This window comes from Monodon monoceros, unplaced genomic scaffold, assembly GCF_005190385.1.
Source record: "Monodon monoceros isolate NGI ecotype Baffin Bay Population unplaced genomic scaffold, NGI_Narwhal_1 Super_Scaffold_3, whole genome shotgun sequence".
NCBI lineage: Eukaryota > Metazoa > Chordata > Mammalia > Artiodactyla > Monodontidae > Monodon > Monodon monoceros.
In genome coordinates this window covers 63,357,915-63,363,548 of record NW_021703780.1, presented here as the reverse complement: position 1 = coordinate 63,363,548, position 5,634 = coordinate 63,357,915, and positions in this window count along the sequence as shown.

Genomic DNA, 5,634 nt, shown 5'->3' with positions numbered 1-5,634 from the left:
TGTGTGTGTGTGTGTGTGTGTGTGTGTGTGTGTGTGTGTGTGTGTGTGTATTAATCCCAACCTCCTAACTTATCACTCACCCCACCCGAACTTTCCCCCTTTGGTCATGATAAGTTAGTTTTCTAAGTCTGGGAGTCTGTTTCTGTTTTGGTTAATTAGTTCATTGGTATCATGTTTTAGATTGCACCTATCAGTGATATCATATGATATTCGTCTTTCTCTGTGTGACCTACTTGACTTAGTGGGATCATCTCCAGGTCCATCCATGTTGCTGCAGATGGCATGATTTCATTCTTTCTTAGGGTTGAGAAATATTCCATTGTATATATGTAGCACATCTTGTGTAGCCATACCTATGTCGATGGACATTTTGAGTGCTTCCATGCTTTGGGTATTGTAAATAGTGCTGCAATGAATGTTGGGGTGCAGATGTCTTTTCGAAGGATGGTTTTCTCTGGGCATACACCCAGGAGTGGGATTGCCAGATCTCATGATTTCTCTATTTTTAGTGTTCTATAAAACCTCCATAGTGTTCTCCATAGTGGCTGGTAGCAATTTCCATTCCCAGCAGCAGCGGAGGAGGGATGTCTTTTCTCCACGCCCTCTCCAGCATTTATCGTTTGTAGACTTTGTGATGATTGGTGCCCTATGATACCTCGTTGTTTTGATTTGCATTTCTCTAACAACTAGCGATGCTGAGATCATTTCATGTGGGTTTTTTTTTTTTAATGTGAATATAATTTTACCTCTTGAAACTGGCTTCTTAAAGTCGGCCCTGTTTTGAATTCTTTTTCTATTACCTACCGTGCGATATCTCTCGAAGGCAGGGGTCATTTAGAGCCCCACAGGCCTTGTGAATATTAAGTTCCCCTAAGTACTGGTTTTAAGGTTGTTGTTATGGAAAACGGCCACAAGGCAGCAGCATTTCTTCATGCCTGACTCTGGTAACTCGGGCAACCTGAGCCTAGCAAAAGTCATGTTCCCGGGTTGAAAATCAGAGTGCAAAGTGCCAGAAGAAACACACGAGGGCTTGTGCCTCTTTACTTCTTCCCCCTTACCCTTCACCCTCCCAGTCAAATCCCAACCCCTGCAAAAGTGCTGTGCTGAGGGTGATGTTCTAGGTAGTTGGAGCGACTCTAAGGAAGGAGGCTGGAAGTGGAAACCCCAACACCAGCAGATGTGGAGACAGGGAGACTTTCAAAGCTCTTTCAGCCCAGAGTGTCCATCATTTTTGGGGTGCCATAGGCTTGGTGTAGCTGGAGGAGGGTCCGCCTGGATCTGGAGATTGTGGTCCCACCCAGAGGGGACCAGGCACTCCAGGTACAAGGGGGGCTCATTTGCTGGCACCTCCCCGCTAGCTCCCTCAGCCCCACGACAGTCCAGCCTTGGGACCCAGGCCTGCTCAGGTTCCAGGGATGTGACACCAGCCCAGACCGCTGAGGCCTGAGGGGACTAGAGTAGGCACTTGTTTTCATTTTTCTCTTCTAATGTAATTTGTATCTTCTATTGAAGTATAGTTGGTTTACAATGCTGTGTTTATTTGAGGTGTACAGCAACCTGATTCAGTTATACATGTTTCTATTCCTTTTCGGATTCTTTTCCCATTCCAGGTTATTAGAGAGTGTTGAGGAGAGTTCCCTTTGCTGTCTAGTAGGTCCTTGTTGATTATCCCATATATTAGGGTGTATGTTTTAATCCAAACCTCCTAATTTATCTCCCCCCCAACCCCAACTTTGCCTTTGGTCACGCTAAGTTAGTTTTCTACGTCTGGGAGTCTGTTTCTGTTTGGTTAATTAGTTCATTGGTATCAAGTTTTAGTTTGCACCTATAAGTGATATCATATGATATTTGTCTTTCTCTGTGGGACTTAGTGGGATCATCTCTAGGTCCATCCATGTTGCTGCAAATGGCATGATTTCATTCTTTCTTAGGGTTGAGAAATATTCCATTTTATATATGTAGCATATCTTGTGTAGCCATACCTATGTCGATGGACATTTTGGGTGCTTCCATGCTTCGGGTATTTTAAATAGTGCTGCAATGAATGTTAGGTGCGGGTGTCTTTTTCTTCTTTTTAAAGGGTTAATTTTCTATCTCTCTTTTTTTATGTTATGTTATTATTTTTGGCTGCATTGGGGCTTCATTGCAGTGCGTGGGCTTCTCACTGCGGTGCCTTCTCTTGTTGCAGAGCACGGGCTCTAGGTGCTCAGGCTCAGTACTTGTGGCTCACAGGCTCTAAAGTGCAGGCTCAGTAGTTGTGGCGCATGGGCTTAGGTGCTCTGCAGCATGTAGGATCTTCCCAGACCAGGGATCGAACCCGTGTGCCCTGCATTGTCAGGTGGATTCTTAACCACTGCGCCACCAGGGAAGTCTGCAGGTGTCTTTTCGAAGGATGGTTTTCTCGTGGCATAAACCCAGGAGTGGGATTGCCAGATCTTATAATCGCTCTATTTTTAGTGTCTTATAAAACCTCCATAGTGTCCTCCATAGTGGCTGGTAGCCATTTCCATTTCCAGCAGCAGCAGAGGAGGGTTTGCTTTTCTCCACGCCCTCTCCAGCATTTATTGTTTGTAGACTTTATGATGACTAGTGCCCGATCATACCTTGTGGTCGTTTTGGTGTGCATTTTTCTAAGAATTAGGATGCTGAATATCTTTTCATGTCCTTTTACCTCTTGTAGTTGGCTTCAGGAGGGCAGATACCATTTACTGCCTCTCCTTCTCCTCCACGCTTACGAGTGTACCTGTGCTCAGGCTCGTGCATGTGGTCTGGGCCCCTGTGCTTTCCTGTCTCCATTACTGGAGCAGTTTCCTGGGTTTTGGGTGGCCCAGTGCGGGTCCTTCTGTGCTTCTTGCTTCTTCCACCATCTCCTTGTACTTCATTCAGTCCTGTGGTTTGCTATCTACTCCTCGCCCCTTCAGTAGCTTCATGTATTTCTCCTTTATTTCTGTCAAGTTTTGGTTCACATATTTGAAACGAGTTATAAACATTTACAATTTGTATATCTTTCTGTTTTGATCATTTTATCATTTTGAACATTTTATTTCTAGTAATACTTCCTCCCTTAAAGTCTATTTGAATACCTTTCAACATCTATTGTGTAAATTATCAAGTGATAATTTCCTTTAAGGAGTTACTGAGGTACAGTTAAAAGCTGGGCTTCTGAGTGAATGGTTTTGTCCTTCTTATCAGCAAGTCACACATTTTCTACAGTTTCTTTTCTTCTTAGAAGTCATTGTAACTCTGGAAACATTCATTTCCATATTAACAGATTTTACTACTTTTAAATCTATGGTTTTTATTTTATTTTGTTTTATTTTATTTTTTAACATATTTATTGGAATATAATTGCTTTACACTGGTGTGTTAATTTCTGCTGTATAACAAAGTGAATCAGCTATACATATACATACATCCCCGTATCTCCTCCCTCTTGCGTCTCCCTCCCACCCTCCCTATCCCACCCCTCTAGGTGGTCACAGAGCACGAGCTGATCTCCCTGTGCTATGCGGCTGCTTCCCACTAGCTATCTGTTTTACATTTGGTAGTGTATATATGTCCATGCCACTCTCTCACTTCATCCCAGCTTACCCTTCCGCCCTCCCATGTCTTCAAGTCCATTCTCTATGTCTGCGTCTTTAGTCCTGTCCTGCCCCGAGGTTCTTCAGAACTTTTTTTTTTTTTTAGATTCCATGTGTATGTGTTAGCATATGGTATTTGTTTTCTCTTTCTGACTTACTTCACTCTGTATGACAGTCTCTAGGTCCATCCACCTTGCTACAAATAACTCAATTTTGTAAAATTATGTTTTTTAAATATTTCATTTTATTCTACTTATCAAGTTTATGTCAATTAATCTGAGGTACATTTTACAACATCAAGAAAGAAAAATGTTAATTCTCCTGAAAGCAATATTCTGGTAAGAGTATTATATAAATTTATTTGAATGAGTTTTTAACCTCCATTATTTCTTTTAATTAAAGATACAATATCATTAAAGCGAACCCTCCTACCCTGTTGATGGGAATGTAATTGGTAATGGTCACAATGTAATTGGTAATGGTCACAATAGACAACAGTATACAGGTTCCTTAAAATGTAAAATTAGGGGTTTCCCTGGTGGTGCAGTGGTTGAGAGTCTGCCTGCCGATGCAGGGGACACAGGTTCGTGCCCCGGTCTGGGAAGATCCCACATGCCGCAGAGTGGCTGGGCCCATGAGCCATGGCTGCTGAGCCTGTGCGTCTGGAGCCTGTGCTCCGCAACGGGAGAGGCCACAACAGCGAGAGGCCCGTGTAACGCAAAAAAAAAAAAAGTAAAATTAATTAGAACTGCCATATGATCTAGCAATCCCACTCCTGATCATATGTTCGGAAAACTCTAATTGGAAAAGATACATGCACCCCAACATACATGGTAGCACTGTTCACAATAGTGCATACATGGAAGTGATCTAAATACCTAAATGTTTATCAACAGATGAACGGATATAGAAGATGACATATACATATATCACACACACACACACAAAATGGAATATTACTCAGCCATAAAAAAAAGAATGAAATGCCATTTGTAGCAATATGGATGGACCTGGAGATGATCACACTAAGTCAAGTAAGTCAGAGAAAGACAAATATCCTAGGATATCTCTTATATGTGGAATTGAAAACAGTGATACAAATGAACTCTTTAACAAAACAGACGTAGATTCACAGACGTCAAAAACAAACTTATGGTTACCAAAGGGGAAAGGGGAAGGCGTATAAATTAGGAGTTTCGGATTAAAATATATACACTACTATATATAAAAAAAAGAACAAGGGCCTACTGTATAGCACAAGAAACCATATTCAATATCTTCTAATAAATAGAAAAGAGTCTGAAAGGGTGTGTGTTTATATGTATACACATATTTTTATATATATATATATATATATATATACACACACACACATATAACTGAATCACTTTGCTGTACACCTGAAACTAACAGAACATTGTAAATAAACTATAGTTTAAAAACTATAGTATCGGGACTTCCCTGGTGGTGCAGTGGTTAAGAATCTGCCTGCCAATGCAGGGGACATGGGTTCGAGCCCTGGTCTGGGAAGATCCCACATGCTGTGGAGCAACTAAGCCCACATGCCACAACTACTGAGCCTGTGCCATAGAGCCCGCGAGCCACAACTACTGAAGCCAGAGTGCCTGGAGCCCATGCTAGGCAACAAGAGAAGCCACTGCAATGAGAAGCCCACGCACAACAATGAAGAGTAGCCCCTGCTTGCCGCAACTAGAGAAAGCTTGCGTGCAGCAATGAAGACCCAACGCAACCAAAAATAAAATATAAAATAAATTTATAAAAAAAAAATAAGTCGACAAACTTATGGATTGCCCACTCCAATATTATCTTGTTTACATTTTTCTGTCATTATCCACATACACGAATATTCTCCTTGTGCAATTTTCTTACTGAAGTATAGTTGATTTACAACGTTGTGTTAATTTCTGCTGTACAGCAAAGTGATTCAGTTATACCTATATGTATACCATAAATGAATATTCCTTTAAATTGTGGTAGATATTTAAATGCCATTCTAGAATCTATTTCATTTTCCTTTAAATAGTTCATATAT